This window comes from Gorilla gorilla, chromosome 7 (assembly GCF_029281585.2).
Source record: "Gorilla gorilla gorilla isolate KB3781 chromosome 7, NHGRI_mGorGor1-v2.1_pri, whole genome shotgun sequence".
Taxonomy (NCBI): domain Eukaryota; kingdom Metazoa; phylum Chordata; class Mammalia; order Primates; family Hominidae; genus Gorilla; species Gorilla gorilla.
In genome coordinates, this window is record NC_073231.2 from 126,233,088 (window position 1) to 126,252,125 (window position 19,038).

The following is a 19,038-nucleotide window of genomic DNA, read 5'->3' on the forward strand; positions in this document are numbered from 1 at the left end:
ATGCACAGAAGAGGCAAAGCAGGGATTCTAACCATTGGTTTGTTCCCAAATTTCATGCAACCTCCCGCATATATACTGTGCTGCCTGCTGTGGTCGTTCAGATGGTGACAACCTGGACCACAGCACTGCAGTGGACAAAGAGTAGGAAGCACCAGCTTTGAGGACTGTTGAGGAAGGATTCTGGGCAGAACTTGATGACTGATGGGATCTAGGGTAGTGACATGAGGAAGGAAAGAACGAACGGCTTCATGATTTCAAGTTTGGGAGATTGGTTGAATGGTAAGTCCATTAAGGGAGAGATAAATTTGAGAAGAGGAGAGAGAAAGATTTGAGAATGACATGTTGGCTTTGAGGTTTTTCTTTTTTGTCTTTTTTTTTCTGAGTAAGTACATTATTAGTAGCAGATAGGAACTTAAGAAGGATGAAACAGAAAGGAATGATTTTGGATGTCTAATTAAGCTGTGACAGCAAGATAAGGATTAATCCCTTTGGGCCTGTCCCCAACAAGAAGCGCTGTTCAAATGCAGAATGGAGGTTTCCAAGTATGAGCCAAAATATTTGGTTTTTAAAAAAATCACAACTTTTCACTCTAATTTGATGTGGCATCAGAAACATTAATGGAAAGTGTTCATTTGTGCTAGACAAGCTCAGAGTTTAGAAAACTCCTTTGCCACAAAGTCCTGGTTATATCTATACTCTTTAGAATAACTCTATTATCAATAAAAATTAAGTAAATTTTACTTAAATGTTAATGCTTAAAAGTTTTATATTGTTTGAAAAATATTTTGCAACAAGTATGTGCTCTCAGAAGCTTAAGACTTTATTAGAAAATCATAAAAGATTTTAGAATGAAATTCTGCTTTACAAATAACCGATTGCCCTTTAAGTATCATCATTATTATTAATGATCTGGAATGAGTGAATAAAAATGAGTCATTGACAGTTAGAAAGATGGTAGGCAATGATAATTTTGAAAGCAGAATAATGGGCAATAGAGTAAATTCATTATCGGGAGTGTTGGAATGATTTTCTTGTTTAAGTGGCATTTATCAATGCATAAATGCTACTCATGGTTTAATTTTTCTCTGTATCTTACTATGTAATAAAAAGTATATGCTGGCATAAAAACTACATTTTGTTGTTTGTTTCTTTGTTTAATTTCATTTTATCTTATTGATTTTTAAAAATTCATGAATAATGTCATAAAATTCGACTATATTAACCTAACTTAAAGTAAGTTTTATAATGAAATCTAGAGCAGTAAAAATGTATATTGTAAAATCTAAAATTCTGTATGGTAACAAAGTAAAAGTAACTGAATAAGACAGAAAAGAAAGGTATAATTATTGAAGACATCCATTTTTCAGTGTCGTGTCATCTGGCCTAAATTCAGTGAATCCTGATAAAACTGTGTCCTGGTTATGCCCTAACAATTATGTCACAAAATTGTTAACCAGCTCCACTTTCACGATGAGAAACCAGTATTGTTTGAATGTGTTTAATTACTAAATAGGTGTGTTGGAGATGACTTTTCAAAAATTGACATATTTTCACTTTACCTGTGTTTTTTTTCCATATATCTGTTTCGATTACACCTTTGAACTGGAAAATGTGGAGGCTGAAGGGACTGAACTCCACAAATAAAGTTCTTTTTACAGACACTCTAGTTATCAGATTTGGACACCACACATAGAATTGCTGCTAACTAAATCTCCCTTGTCACTGGCTGCTTGCTTGTTATTCTTGGAGAGTTGCCAACAAGCGTCATCTCTGGATTCACTTTCATGTGTGACTGTTTCATCAAACCAGCAGAGAGCCACAACTCTAGAGGCTGTGAGTAACAGAAATGCTTAAAAAGATGGATACAATTCAAAAGCTGACTGTCCAGGTAGCAATAACAGTTTGTTTGCATTTTTCCGCTTTGGGGCAGTTTACTTTTCTTCCTAGATATCTACCTATTGTCTACATCCATGGGTGATTTCTGAAGGAACTGGAGCTACACTTGCATGGCTGCAGATAGCTTTCAATAAGAGGAGTATTGAAATGGAATAAAAGTTACCATTAACTCAGCAGCCCATCCACCCAGGAGGTTGGCAGTGTGGAAATAGGCTTGTATTAGTCTGTTCTCACATTGCTAATAAAGACATACCCGAGACTGGGTAATTTATAAAGGAAAAAAGTTTAATGGACTCACAGTCCACATAGCTGTAGAGGCCTCACAATCATGTCAGAAGGCAAAGGAGAAGCAAAGCACATCATACATGGTGGCAGGCAAGAGTGTGTGCAGGGGAATTCCCCTTTACAAAACCGTCAGATCTCTTGAGACTTATTCACTATCACGTGAATAGCCTGGGAAAGACCCTCCCCTATGATTCAATTACCTCCCACCAGGTTCCTCCCATGACACATGGGAATTATGGGAGCCACAATTCAAGATGAGATTTGGGTGGGGACACAGCCAAACCATATCAAGGTTGATGGTTTCTGCTTTCATATTTCTAGATAGTGAACAAAGACCTTTCTGGTGACTAGAAAGACTGTGGCTTGTATACGATTTCTGAATCTTAACATTTACTCATTAAAAAAATTTATGCCTATCAAAGCAAGAACTGAGTGCAGCAAAATCAGATGTGTTTGGAAACAATCACCTGCTTTATTACTTTATTTTATTATAGGTTAGGGACCTATATTGGCTTGTAGTTGTTGATGCATTATTTCTTTAACTCATTAAAATCTGGAGTTCTCATCTCCCTAAATCTGGTATCAGCAAACAGACAATTCTATCTAGTTCACAGATAATTTCTTATTGCCTGCTGTGTCAAAGACTGGCTAGCTACAACCAAATTTATTTTCTCTTCTTCTTGGTACAAATTACATTCTCGTTTCTCAGAGTCCCTCAGTATGGCTACATGACAAGTTCTTACCAATGAACTCTGTGACTTCTGACTCACGGAGGTTAGGAAGTGTGGATGTCTTCTCTGCCTGCTGCTTCCCATTTGCCTCCTGAATGCTGAGGACTCCAAGGTCTTATAGGAGGGTAGGGCCATAGGATGGAAGGTGTTTGGGTCCCTGAATGATTTTGTGGAAGGCCAGTGACTGATCAGGAACACCTGCATTGTATTGTTACATAAACAAGGAATAAACTTTTATTATGTAACAACTCAGAAGTGTGTGTGGGTTATATTAGCTAGCACGACTGTAACTAATAAAGCTGCCCTCACTCATGCAACAAACATTTACTATGGATCTATTGTGTGCCAAGCAGTCTTGTAGATGTTTCCATGAGCCAGGCACTGTGCTGGGTGTATGCAACAACAGCAACAACAACAGCAACAACAACAAGACACATTCTCTGCTCTCAATAGGCTCAACTGGTGATGGAGGGGCTAGCAATTATAACACATAAGGAAATAATTATAATGGGCTTATGCACAGTGAATAGAGATAAGGGAGAAGAAATACCTAAGGATGCCTGGAAGAACTGAGATGTATGAGACATGGTAGAAATAGACTGGATGGAGGGGAGCTAGATGAAGTTGTTCTAAGTATTAAAAAAAAAGGCATGGAGACTGAGAGCATAATTGTTTGGGAATCACCAGTGTTTAAGACAGACTGGAATGTAAAGTCCAAAAATAGGAGTGGATGGAGATGAGGATGGAAAGGTGAGATTAGAAAAATCTTAGAGACCCTTATAGGTCTTGCTAAGGTATGTGGATTTTAGACCAGGTGATGGGAATAACTAAGTATTTTGGTTTGGGAATGACATGAGGAGACCTCTATGTTAGAAATATCTGCCTAGCTTCAACATGTGCATGAACTAGAGCCTGGCTCAGCTTGGTTCTTTTGAAATTAAGACATGAAACAAGGATTTCAGGGAAGACAGTTTATTTGAAAAGTGACTAAAGGAAATAGCAGTGAGGGAGCAGCACAAATGAGACAGGGAACAAGGAAAAGCCAACCTAAAGGTGCATTATCAGCAGCAGCTATAGGCAGTGGGGATTCAGTTCTACCTTGACTTCTGAGAAGTGAGAAGATCCTTCTTAGAACTGTCCCCTAGAGAATGGGAGGTTGAAGCTTTCCTTCACTGATTCCTGAATCCTTGTGGTTGAGCCTTGTTTCTCAGGGTGTTAACTTTCAATCTCAGGGGCTGTTGTGGCATGAGTACCCTGAGACAGAACACAGAAGCTCCTTGCATATGCATGAGACATGAGGACCTGCCAGTGCCAGTGAGTCTGCTGCACTCTCACCACTGTCCGCCATGGCTCTGGGTAATGTCATAGTAAGCAGAAGGGATCTGTAACAACAGAGTAGAAATTAAAGTTCAAGAGACTGACTAGGAGCTTATTACAATTGCCCAATTTATCATGTACATTTGAACTATGGGAATGTATTTATGGAGCAGTAGCTATATATTCCTGGAATGCTTTGGGATCTTGAAACACAAGCTTGAGCTTGTACTCTAGTGGGAATGACAGAAAATAAACAATAAACCCAATAAGTAAGTAAATGGTATACCGTGTAGGAAAGATGTAGGTGTTATGGAAAAATAAAGGTAAGAGGATTGGGAGAGTTGAGGGTGAGAAGGCGAGGGCTCTAGTTTTAAATGAGGTGGTCAGGGTAGGATTCAAGCAAAGACTTGAAGGAGATGAGGAAGTAAGCCATGAGTCTATACAGTCATGCATCACTTCATGATGGGGATACATTCTGAGATATGCTTTGTTAGGCAATTTTGTCCTGCATAAACATACAGTGTACTTAAACAAACCTAGGAGGTCCAGCCTACTACATATCTAGGCTATGGTATAGCCTATTGGTCCTAGGCTACAAACCTGTTACTGTATTGAATACCGCAGGCAATTGTAACACAATGGCATCTAAACATGTCTAAATGTAGAAAAGGTACCATAAAGATGGGGTATTATAATATTATAGGACCACCATCTTACAGGGGGTCTGTCTTTGACCAATATGTCATCATGTGGCACATGACCATATATCAAAGAAGAACATTCTAGGCAGAGGAAAACGGAAGAGCATGGCCCCCATGATGGGAGGATACCCAGGCTGTTCCAGAAACAGCAAAGATTAGTATGGCAAAGAAGGGGCAGACGGAGAATTGTAGGAGATGGAATTAGAGAGGTACTGGGATCCAGGTAATATATTGAACTGTAGGCCATTGTATAAATACTGGCAGCCTCTTCCATGCTACATAAATGCCTCCCAAGCTCTTGACTTTGACTTACCTTGGCCTATAGAATGTTAATGTACACAACACAAGCAGAGGGCTACAATATGCTTGCACAGTTAGGCTTACTTTCTTGTGTTTTTGCCTTTCACCCTGAGAACATGCCTCAGGTAGCCAATGGCCCAAGGATAGCCAGGGACATGTGGACTAGACCTGGACCCAACCTCCAGTTTGGAGGCAAGCCCAGTTGAGGCCAGCTATGGAAATCAACTGATTTTTAGCCATCTGTCACACACAAGCAAAATATATATATATATATATATATATATATATATATATATATATATATATATATATAATTTTGGGGTGGTGTTATGGAGAATTACTGTGGTAATAATAGCTGAGAAATCTCACACTTAACATTTACTAATATAACTTATATATAACTTATATTTAATATAACTTACAGGTTATGTTTGTTATCCACCTCCCTTCACTAGAATGTACCTCCATGACAGCAGAAAAATTTGTTTTATTCATATATATATTATATATATATATATATATCAAGCATCTAGAATAGTTTCTGGGACATAACTATTAGCTAAATGAATGAAATACATAATAGCAGCTGATCCCTTGTTAATATAGACTGAAGAGTTGGCTGTTTAATCACTGCTCCCAAGGTTTAGACTTCTGGATCAAATTTTCTGAAGACTACACATATTCATATTTCCCCATGGTTTACTGGCTCTGCGTATACATCATGCTGCTAACAGTGCACTAGTAGTAAAATAACTGGTAGTACTCTTCTCACAAGTCATACAAATATTTTCTTTGGACAATGTGAATTTGCCAAAAAGTAAAAGATGCTTCACATTCAGAATTTCCTCCAAATAACCAGTCTTTTTAATTTTGTGATTGCCAAAGAAGACACCAAATGACATCGTAATTTCAAAGTATTGATTCTAAATAATTTTCGTTGATGAGCTAGAGCATCTATAAAGCACAGGTGTCCAACCACAAACGGAATGGTCTTCTAGTAGCCAGCTTTTGCAAGATTTTAATAGGTATTAACTTTGGAATTGAAAAGTGAATGCGGAGTTTAGTTTTGAGGTCAAGATTTGTTTGAAATCAAGGAGTTTCTCATGAACCAAATGGCACTAATAGAAATGTGTGTGTCTTTCAGAGGTCCTGTTGATGCCATCTTCATGTGGAAAATATATCCTACCCTCCCAGGCAGCTAGTCTAGTAAAAGTTGGCTTTCAGGTGGAGTTGACTGTCTGTTATATTGGTAGCCAATCTCAGATTCACATTCTTCCAAGGTGAAGACCTGAGCAGTAGTGATGCTGCAAAACTACTCAACTCTTACTTTAGAATTTTGGACAGAGTGGGAGAAATACCATTTCTCTGCAAGACCTTGTATTTAAGTTGAAATGGAGCCTTAATATCTGTCTTGGAAAGATCAGACTTTCTTAAATAGAGTTCTGTCCAATTCAAACTCCACATTGTAGAGATTGGCAGTACAATCTCTCCTGGGGCTTCTAGGCTTTGTACACTCAAACCTTGCTACCTGTTCCACGGAGAAATTTTTAGCCAGAAGAGGCCTGGACATTTAATGTTTTTCTTGGCTGAATGTGGTACTGACCCTCTTTTCCAAGAGAAGGTAGGAAAACAAATCAGTCAATGGCAGCACAGAAAAAAGATGAGCCATATGCATAGTGACAGAGTCTAGATCGTGCTTGGAGGGAATTAGCGATAAAGGAGAGGAACTATAGTAGAAATCTGGTAAAAACTACAATTTACATGAATGTTTTTAAAGCTTCCTTTATCCACATTAAACCTTACAAATAAACGGAAGCTTTGCTCTTCAATCAGTTTTAAAGACGGCAGCATTAGTTCATTACTGCTGGCACATGGCCCAGTTTGCCTAAATCAAGAGGCTTTTATAAATCTCACCTGTTATAGTTCTTGGTGGTTATCTTGCTAATTAAGAGTAAGGATTAGGATCAGGAAATGATGGAAACCTGGGCAAAGGATGATTGTAGAGACCTAGTTTAAAACCCAGCTTTATCTTGGCCCACCTGCTAGGTCCTAATGGAACCCCTGAGATATTCTATGCCTGGAGATAAGAACAGAATCTGCCAGTAGTGTCACTATGCCCACTCAAGAGGCATTACAGTGAGGTGCTCCCTACTCCAATCCAGGCATGACAAAGGGATTGCACCAGACTGATTAGTATAGTATCTCCCATGTGGCTCTGTTGCTGGGGTTGGGGAAATGTGACCCGTTAGGACTCTGGAGAGGAGTCAGACCGGCAGAAGGATGTGCTGAACCAATAATTACAGTGAGTACAGTTGTTTGTCCTGTAATGTGATATATGCATTTCTAAAAATAATGCCTGTGTAATGGAATTTTGAGTTCCAAAAATAACAGGGCTTACGGGAAAAGATGGAATTGGGGCACAAACATCAAAACTTGTAGTCTTATAAAGCTACCACAATTCTAAACATCGCAAATTCCTAATAAATAAAGGAATACTACAGTAAATATGACACAATTTTGACAGGATATGAAATTTGCTTGGTGCAGGTATTTATAGTGAAGGATTGTGGCTTTGAACTATAAGGAGTAGCCTCGTGAGCTATGGGAAATTTCTACCTTTGTGGAAGAAAGATCATAGTTTTTACTTTATTTTTAACTGGCAAATAATAATTATATATATTTATGGGGTACAGTGTGGTGTTTCAATAAATGTATACTTTGTGGAATGATCAAATGGGGCGAATTTGCATATCCATCATTTCAAATATTTATCATTTCTTTCTGGTGAGAACATTCAAAATCCTCTGTTAGCTGTTTTGAAGTATACATTAACTATAGTCATCATGCTGTGCAATAGACCATGAGAACTTATTCTATCTAATTGAAACTCTGTACATTTTAACCAACATCTCTCTTTCCCTATACACTCTTGCCTCCGGACCAGCCTCTAGTAACCACTACTTTATTGTCTACTTCTATGAGTTTGACTTTTTAAACTTCTATATATAAGTGAGGTCACACAGTATTCAACTTTCTGCGCCTGGCTTATTTCACTTAGAATAATGTCTTCCAGGCCCATGTCAGAAGGCTTTTCCTCTAAGATCATGAACAAGGCAATGATGCCCATTTTTATCACTTCTGTTCAACACAGTACTGTATTTCCTAGCCAGAGCAATTAAGCAAGAAAGAGAAAAGGCATCCAAATAGAAATGAAAGAAGTGAAACTCTTTTTCATCATGTATTTCATAATCTTATGTATAGAAATTCCTAAAGACTTCATCAAAACACTGTAAGAACTGACAAATGAATTCAGTAAAGTTGCAGGATACAAAATCAACATATAAAAATCACTAGTGTTTCTATAAACTAACGATGCCCTACCTGAAAAAGAAAATTTAAAAAACCAATTAATTTACAATAGTGTAAAAAATAGTGTGAATTTAACTCAGGAAGTGAAAGATGACACAAATAAATGAAAAGATACCCTGTGTTCATGAATTGGAAGAATTTTAATATTTTAATTTTATTTTTTAGTTTGTTTTTTTGTTTTTAAATATTTCTTTTATTTCAATAGCTTTTGGGGTATAAGTGGTTTTTGGTTACATGGATGAATTACATAGTGGTGAATTCTGAGACTTTAGTGCACCTGCCACCCGAGTAGTGTACGCTGTCCATAATATACAGTTTTTTTAAATCCCTCACTCCCCTCCCACCTTCACCCTTCTGAGTTGCCAAAGTCTATTATCCACCCTGTATGCTTTTGCATACTCATAGCTTAGCTCCCAACTATAAGTGAGAACATATGGTATTTGGTTTTCCATTCCTGAGTTACTTCACTTAGAATAATGGCCTCCAGTTCCATCCAAGGTGCTGCAAAAGACATTATTTTGTTCCTTTTTATGGCTAAGTAGTATTCCATTATATAAAATGTAGTTGTGTGTGTGTATATATATGTGCGTGTGTGTGTGTGTGTGTGTATACGGGACTGCTGGATCAAATGGTAGCCCCACTTTTAGTTCTTTAAGGAATCTCGATATAGTTTTCCATAGATATTGTTCTAATTTACATTCTCACTAGCAGTGTATAAGCATTCCCTTTTTACCACATCCACACCAACATCTATTGTTTTTTCACTTTTTAATAATGGCCATTCGTGCAGGGGTAAGGTGGTGTCTCACTGTGGTTTTAATTTGTATTTCCCTGATGATTAGTGATGTTGAACATTTTTTCATATGTTTGTTGGCCATTTGTATATCTTCTTTTGAGAAATGTCTGCTCATGTCATTTGTCCACTTTTAGATGGGATTGTTGTTTTCTTGCTGATTCGTTTGGTTCCTTGTAGATTCCAGATACTAGTCCTTTGTCAGATGCATAGTTTGCAAATATTTTTTCTCATTCTGTGGGTTGTCTGTTTACTCTGATGATTATTTATTTTGCTGTGTAGAATATTTTTAGTTTAATCAGGTCCCATTTATTTATTTTTGATTTTGTTGCATTTGCTTTTGGGGTTTTAGTCATGAATTCTTTACCGAGGCCAATATCCCAAAGAGGTTTTCCGAGGTTATCCAGGAGATAACCTCGGAGAAATGTTTTTATGGTTTCAGGTCTTAGATTTAAGGTTTTAATCCATCATGAGTTAATTTTTGTATAAGATGAGAAAGAGGGATCTAGTTTCATTCCTTTACATGTGGCTATCCAGTTTTCCCAGCACCATTTATTAAATAAGGTGTCCTTTCCCTGGCTTATGCTTTTGTATGTTTTGTTGAAAGTCAGCTGGATATAAATATTTGGTTTTACTTCTGGGTTCTCTATTCTGTATCATTGGTTCATGTGCCTACTTTTATACCAGTACCATGCTGTTTTGGTAACTATAGCCCTATAGTATAACTTGAAGTCAGATAATGTGATGTCTCCAGATTTGTTCTTTCGGTTTAGGACTGCTTTGGCTATTTGGGCTCTATTTCAGTTTCTTTTGAATTTCAGCATTGTTTTTTCTAATTCTGTGAAAAGTGTTGTTGGTATTTTGATAGGAATTGCATTGAATCTGTAGATTGCTTTGGGAAGTATGGTTATTTTCATGATATAGATTTTTCCAATCCATGAGCATGGGATGTGTTTCCATTCGTTTCTGTCATCTCTGTTATCTCTCAGCAGTGTTTTGTAGTTTTCCTTGAAGAGGTCTTTCATCTCCTTGGTTAAGTACATTCCTAGGTATTTTAATATTTTTGCAGTATTGTAAAAGGGATTGAGTTTGCAGCTTGGCTGTTGTTTGTGTATAGCAGTTCTACTGATTTGTGTACATTGATTTTGTAACCTGAGACTTTATTGAATTCTTTTATTTATTTATTTATTTATTTATTTATTTATTTATTTATTTATTTTGCAGCAGGGTCTCACTCTGTCACCCAGGCTGGAGTACAGTGGCACAAACATGGCTCACTGCAGCCTTGACCTTCCTGGGCTCAAGCAATTCTCCCACCTCAGCCTTCCAACTAGTTAGGACTACAGGCAGGCGCCACCACACCTGGATAATTTTTGTATTTTTTGTAGAGATGGGGTCTTGTCATGTTGCCCAAGCTGGTCACAAACTCTTGAACTCAGGCAATCCACCTGCTTCAGCCTCCTAAAGTGCTCAGATTAAAGATGTGAGCCACCACGCCTGGATTGAATTCTTTTATTAAATCTAGGAGTTTTTTTGAGGACTCTTTAGGGTTTTCTAAATATACGATCATATCATCAACGAACGGCAATAGTTTGACTTCCTCTTTTCCAATTTAGATGCCCTTTATTTCTTTCTCTTGCCTGATTGCTCTGGCTAGGACTTCCTGTACTATGTTGAACAGATGTAAAATGGGCATTCTTGTTTTGTTCCAGTTCTCAGGAGGAATGCTTTCAACTTTTCTCCATTCCGTATGATGCTGGCTGTGGGTTTCTTGTATATGGCTTTTATTAATTTGAGTAAGTCCCTTCTATGCCTAGTTGAGCGTTTTTTTTTTTATCATAAAAAGATGCTGGATTTTATCAAATGCCTCTTTCTGCATCTACTGACATGGTCACATGGTTTTTGTTACTGATTCTCTTTATGTGATGTATCACATTTATTGACCTGCATCCCTGAGTGAAACCCACTTGATAGTGGTGTGTTATCTTTCTGATGTGCTGTTGGATTTGGTTAGCTAGTATTTTGTTGAAGATTTTTGCATCTATGTTCATCAGGCATATTGGTCTGTAGTTTTCATTGTTGTTGTTATTGTTATGTCCTTTCCCAGTTTTGGTATTGGTTACTATCTTCATAGAATAATTTAGGAATGATTCCCTCTTTCTCGATCTTTTGAAATAGTTTCAGTAGGGTTGGTACCAACTCTTCTTTGAATGTCTGATAGAATTCATCTGTGAATCCTTCTGGCCCTGGGCTTTTTTTCTGCTAGCTTTTTCTTCTTCTTATTATTATTGCTGATTCAATCTCTCTGCTTGTTATTGGGCTGTTAGGGGTTTCTATTTCTTCCTGCTTAATCTAGGAGGCTTGTATGTTTCCAGGAATTTATCCATTTCCTCTAGGTTATCTAGTTTATGTGCATAGAAGTGTTCACAATAGTCTCAAAATGAAACTCTCCAGGTTCATTTCTAATTGAGCTCATTGGAACCTTCTCTCTTCTTTTCTTGGTTAATCTAGCTAATGGTCTATCAATTTTATCTTTTCAAAGGATCAAGTTTTTCTTTCATTAATCTTTTGTATTTTTTGTTTCAGTTTCATTTAGTTCTGTTCTGATCTTCATTATTTCTTTTCTTCTGCCAGCTTTGAGTTTGGTTTCTTCTTGTTTCTCTAGTTACTTGAGATGTGTCATTGGGCTGTCAGTTTGTGATTTTTCAGAAAAATCTGCTGTATGCATTTAGCAATATAAATTTTCCGCTTAGCACTGCTTTTGCTGTATCCCAGAGGTTTTGATAAGTTGTGTCACTACTATCATTTACTTCAAAGCATTTTTAAATTTCCATCTCAATTTTATTGTTAACCCAAAAATCATTCAGGAGCAGACTGTTTAAATTCCACGTTATTTGTTGTTTTGGGGTTTTATTTTAAAGCTGATTTCTAGTTTTATTCCACTGTAATCTCAGAAGATACTTAATGTGATTCTGATTTTTAAAAATTTATCGAGACTTGTTTTGTGGCCTATCAAATGGTCTCTCTTGGAGAATGCTCCATGTGATGATGAGAAGAATGTATATTCTGCAGTTCTTGGGTAGAATGTTCTGTAATGTAGAATGTAGAATGTTCTGTAAATACATGTTAGGTCCATTTGTTCTAGAGTGTAGTTAAGTCCTTCTTTTTTTTTTGAGATGGAGTTTCTCTCTTGTCACCCAGGCTATTGTGCAATGGTGTGATCTTGGCTCACTGCAACTTCTGCCTCCTGGGTTCATGTGATTCTCCTGCCTCAGCCTCCTGAGTAGCTGGGATTACAGGCATCCGCCACCTTGCCCAGCTCATTTTTGTATTTTTAGCAGAGATGGAGTTTCACCATGTTGGCCAGGCTGGTCTTGAACTCCTGACTTCAGGTGATCCGCCCACCTCGGCCTCCCAAAGTGCTGGGATTACAGGCATGAGCCACTGTGCATGGCCATTTATTTTTGCTTTGTTGACTTCGTGTCTTGATCTGTCTAGTGCTGTCAGTGAGCACTGAAGTTTCCCACTATTATTGTGTTGCTGTCTGTCTTACTTCTCACATCTAGTACTAATTGTTTTGTGAATCTGGGAGTTCCAGTGTAAGGTGCATATAAATTTAGGATTATAGTATCTTCTTATTGGATTGATCCTTCTGTCATTGTAAAATGACCTTGTCTTTTTTTTTTTTTTTTTACTGTTGTTGCTTTGAAGTCTGTTTTATCTGATATAAGAATAGCTATTCCTGCTTGCTTTTGTTTCTATTTGCATGGAATATCTTTTTCCACCCCTTTACCTTGAGTTTAGATGAATCCTTACATGTTAGGTGAGTCTCTTGAATACAGCAGATATTTGGTTTGTGATTTTGTATCTACTCTGCCAATTTGTATCTTTAAGTGCAGCAATTAGGGCATTTACATTCAATGTTAATATAGAGATATGAGGTACTGTTCCATTCATTTTATTCATTGTTACCTACTTTTTATATTGTGTTATTGTTTTATAGACCCTGTGAGTTTTATGCTGTCAATTTTATTGTTAACCCAAAAATCATTCAGGAGCACATTGTTTAATTTCCATGTATTTGTAGTTTTGGGGTTTTCTTTTGAAGCTGATTTCTAGTTTTATTCCACTGTGGTCTCAGAAGATACTTAATGTGATTCTGTTTTCTAAAAATTTATTGAGACTTGTTTTGTGGGCTATCATATGGTCTCTCTTGGAGAATGCTCCAAGTGATGATGAGAAGAATGTATATTCTGCAGTTCTTGGGTAGAATGTTCTGATGTTCTGTAAATATATGTTAGGTCCTTTTGTTCTAGAGTGTAGTTAAGTCTTTTTTTTTTTTTTTTTTTGAGATGGGGTTTCTCTCGTCACCCAGGCTAGAGTGCAATGGTGCGACTTTGGCTCACTGCAACTTCCGCCTCCCTGGTTGAAACGCTCCACTGCATTTTATTATATAATTCCCTAAGTGTGTCTTTCATTTCCAGAAATTGATTGGCTTTTCTTTAGGATATCTATCTCTTTAGAAAATTTTTTGCTCACATCCTCAATTGTTTTGAAATTTTCTTTCTGTTATTTTTCACCTTTCTCTTATATCTCCTTGAATAGCTTAATAACCAATTTGAATTCTTTATCTGGTATTTCAATGGTTTCATCTTTGTTTAGATTCATTCCTGGAGGGCTAGTGTGATATTTTGGGGGTGTTATAGAACCCTGTTTTGTCGTATTACCAGAATTACTTGTCTCATTCTTCCTCATTTGGGTAGATGATTTCTTCTCATTATTCCTGAATTTGTGTTTGATTTGACTATGTTTTTTGTTAATTTCTTTTTTCCCCCTCAAGGATGTGCCTTTAATGTTTGTAGTTTATTGCAGCCTAATTCAGTTCTTGTTCTTGGTGCTTTCACAGGTGAAGATTCTGTATAAGTCCCTCAGTTACAGAGTCTTTGTATGATGGCTTTCTCAGATGCTGGTTGCAGTAGCAATGTGCTTGCTGTGTCACCAAGTTCACGGTATCCTATAGGGTTGGAACGGCAGAGGTCTCTTGAAACTTATCTCATTCCCTCATGGTGAGCACTATTTATTTATTACCCAGTATTTTATTTACTGGGTTGAATAGTTCAATAGTTGAATAGGCTTCAGGCCAATAGGGGAGGTGTCCATGGGTAAAAACTGGCTTTGGCTGTAGCAGGTGGGTAAATGTAATACCTAATGGTGTCCTAGCCTCAATAGAGGTGGCTGGGTGAACTCTCAGGAAGACACACTGAGGTCTTATCAGAGGGAAGGACAAGAGCCACCTCAGCTCCCCCTGCCAGGCCAGCAGGAAAGCTATCCTCCTCTCAGACTAACTTCTGACTCAGTGTTCTGGATATTCAGATCAGACAGGCACCTTTTTTCATCTGCAGGAATACTGATGTTCCAAGTAGAGAGAAATTTTGACTCTACCTCTCTTGCAAGCCTACACCTGGAGGGCGCTCCTCCTGTGGGATGCAAGGCTGTCTATAGGTGCATCCCTGACGAGGTTCCATGGGAAAAGCCCCAGCTGTGTCAGCAATGGTGGATGAGGGGGAAAATAAATCTCCAAGACCCTTCACAAGCACCAGAGCTGCCTAATCATTGGGGTGGAGCTACACACTTTCCCTGCTGAGCTCAGTACTGCAACTGTGCCTCTGCTGAAAGAAACTTCCCACTAGTGGAAAGATCTGGGACTCAAGGCCTGCCGTCTGGGTTTTTTTGTCCCACAGGGTTTTCCCTTGATGTGTTGTACTTCCTCTTCCTCTAGGAGTAGGAATCCCTGAGAGCCAGAGACTAGCGTGAATGCTATTGCTCCTCTGGGTCTTCCACACTCCAGGATGGTGCTGGAGAATGTTTGCAAGGGATCCAGAGATGTGATCTGTCCTCAAGTCTCCCAGCAGTGGGTACCACCACCAGTTCTGACGGGGGTGGCAGGGGAGTGATGCAAACTCTTAGATTCCTTGGTTACAGGTAGCCTCCATGTATTGGTGTTCTCAAATGCTGGTTGTAGCAGTAATGAACTGGTCACATGGACAGACTCAAGACCCCGTGGTTAACCAGGGTGGTGCAGGCAATGGTGATAGCTGAGGTCACGCACAATTTTTCTCCTTTCTGGGTACTGTGTTGTTCCACCTGGAGATGCTATAAAGAACTGTGTCAGTTGGCTTCCAGCCAGGAGGTGACACTTGCAAAAGAATACCAGCTGCAGTGGTAATGATGGGATTTGTGCTTGCCTCATGTTACCCAGGGAAGGTACTCTGGTTTCTCAGGTAATGGGCAAGGCCATTAAGCTTCCAAAAATTTCTGTCCTTTGTGTAAAGCTACCAGGGAGGGTGGAGGGACAAAGCCAGGTGGGGGCTGAGTTAGGGAGGTCTATGCTCTGACTCTGCATGACAGGCAAGCAGCAGCCCCTGTGGAAGTTATGGGTTAGTTTTCTGGCCACTGGGGTAAGGTTTCAAAGAGGAGCATAGCTGCCTCTGTTGCACAGAAGTTTGTGCAAGGAGTAAGAAGCACCCAGCTTCCATGCACTTGGCAAGGCAGATCTCACACCTGCAGTTTTCTGCTAGCAGCAGTGAGCTAAGTTCCAGGCTGTCTACACTCAGAACTAAAAACTGCCCCAGGCCATAAGCCTTCACTGCAGAAATAGCAACCGTGGCTTTTGGGCCATACCCCCCCCCCCCCCCCCAGTCCACCCACACAGCTCCTACATTTATGGCTGCATCAAACTTCTCATTCGCTTCCCAGCCCCCATCCCCCTGCCCCAACTGCTTCTGGCTAAGGGTGTTCCCCCTCACTAGAAGTTGTATCACAAAATTCACTTGCGAGCTTCTTTCCATCTGTGACCACTGCCTGAGTAGGCAGACCTCCATGAGGTCCCCTGTGAGGCAGAATAAAGAATGGCTTCCCTTGGTTTGCAGTGGAGACTGGGAATGCATGCAAGGTTCTTCCTGCTGCTGTTCCTACTTTTATATTCCTCCCCGCTCCCTAAATCAGTTCTAGCACGGTGTAGGGTTAAGGCCTTCCCCCGTGGCCTGGATTTCTAGATTTCCCGGTGGGGGTGTATATCCTGGAGGCAGCCTTTCTCCTTCTCACACTCTAGGGACAAAGTTTTCTTCTGGCTTATGGTGTAGGGTGCATCCTGCCACATCTTTAAAAGAAACTGTGGATTTCAGTTTTCCTGTTAAGTTCCTGCACTGCTTTTTGAAAAAAAAGTTCACAGTGTGAGTATCTACATGCTGTTTTGTCTTTTCAAGCAGGAGAGGCATGCTAATGATGCCTCCAATCTGCCATCTTGGGAAAAAAACCCAGAATATCATTAAATATCCATACTACACAAAGTGATCTACAGATTCAGTGCAATCCCTATCAAAATTCCAATGTCATTCTTCACAGAAACGGAAAACACAATCTTAAAATTTGAATAGGGCCACAAGATCCAAATAGCCAAGACAGCATTGACCAAAAAGAACAAAGCTGGAGGCATCACACAGCTGGATTTAAAAATATACTACAAAGCTATAGTAATCAAAACAGCATGACACTGGCATAAAAATAGACACATTGACCAATGAATAGAATAGAGAGCTCAGAAATAAACCCACACACCTATGGTCAATTGATTTTCAAAAAGGGTGCCAGGTACAGACAATGGGGAAAAGGGCAGTCTCTTCAATAAGCTGTGTTGGAAAAAATGCCTATCTTCATGCAAGAAAATAAAAATAAACGCTTATCTTCACCCCTTATACAAGAATCAACTCAGAATAAAGATGTAAATGTTAAGACCTAAAGCTATAAAACTAATAGGCGAAAACATAGGGAGAAACCTCCAGGACATTGGTCTGGGTAGTGATTTCTTGGATTGTTCCCCAAAGCACAGGCAATGAAAGCAAAAATAGACAAATGAGATTGCATTAAACTAAAAAGCTTATGCACAGCAAAGGAAATAGTTGACAGAGCAAAAAGGCAACCCACAGATTGGGAGAAAATATTTGTAAACCATACACTGTACAAGGGGATAAGATCCAAAATATATAAGCAACGAAGAAACAAGAAAACAAATAACTCTATTAAAAAATGGGCAAAAGACCTGAATAGTTGTTTCTCAAAAGAAGACATATAAATCATAGTTTTTTTAATGAAATGGGTTAAAGAAAGATGGCTGTGGCCTATTATCTTGTTTTTCATGTCTTCTAACTGCCTTTAAGCAGAAATACCTTTTTGGTTTTGTTAATTATCCCCTCTTATACTGAAGTTGTGTGGCCCCAGCTGAAATTGGATGACACAAAGTGTGCTCATGCTGCATCAGGTTTGTAAGTTATCTTCAACTCACTGCAAGTGCTTGTCAGTTTTTAGTTCTCTGGAAAGCAGATGATTATTGGGATGTTAATATTAAGCTTTTGTTTGTCTTCAGTGTTATCTGCTATGTTCATCAATGTGATTACTTTAGGCCCAGTGGCTGTTGCAGTATCACATTCTCTTATTGTAAAACTGCAATATGTAAGTCTTTTCCTTTCCTATCACTTATAATAGGACACTTACTCATGTTTTACTGAGAAAGTACATAAACACAGCAGGATATTTCCCATAGGGCAATGGACTTGAGTAAAATGGGGTAAGAGAGATAAGGTATATTGTATATTCTTCCCAGGTCATTATGCTTAGTTGGATGGTGTCTTTCACATTTACTGATATTATCCAATAGTGCAATGCATAGTCACCTGGTGAAGAATGGCTTATGAACAAATATGATTTTGGTTTTGGGGATTCCTTATCTGCACTAATTTGCACATTGAGGATACATATGGTAACAGAAAACATAGCGTTCTTGTTCTTTCCAATGTTTGGAATAATTTGAGTTTCCTTCTTTTTCTATAAGAATTTGTATTATTTTTAAAAAGTCCTCTTCTGTTTCTTCTATTCATTTTACTTTGATAGGAGCTGCTATTCTAGGGTCCAGCTTATCTTCCTCCCTTGGACTACTGAGTCCCATACAGTGAATTGTGATTTTTATTTGGCTACTTGAGGTTGTATTCTCTCAGGGTATGTACAGATCAGGCAGTTAAACTCTCAGACAATGGCAAATTGTTAGGCAGTGGGAGGTGTAATAGTTTCTGCTTCTAAACTGTTGCACTATCTTGGCTCAAAGCCTCTCTGAAAAAAAAATAAGTTTTAAAATAAACTTTTCTGCTTCAGTTTTCTCTGAATGCAAAATGGCGTTGTCTCCTAACAGCAAGCGGTAGGAGCAATTCAGTCCACCAATATAGCCTCTGTTTAGGTCTACATGCATCAGCAGAATCAGGCAACTCTTCCTCTCATGCACAGCAAGTGACAGTGAGGTTTATGGTGATTATTCTCAATATTCTTATTGAATACTTCATATTATAATGATTTGGCTCAATATTCTTATAGACCATGTCTCTATGATCTTACTTGCTCAAACACTCAAGTTTTGTTAAAAATAAGGACCTTTCTTCAGTGGTCCTTCCGCCATCCAACAAACATGTGCCAGCACTGTTCTAGGTGCTTGGTATACACTGGGCAAAAATTCCTATTAAAGCTGATGTATCAGGAACTGGAGACTTATTTCATATTGGCTCACTCCCTAAAATTACTCCATCAAAAGTAAGACGGGCAG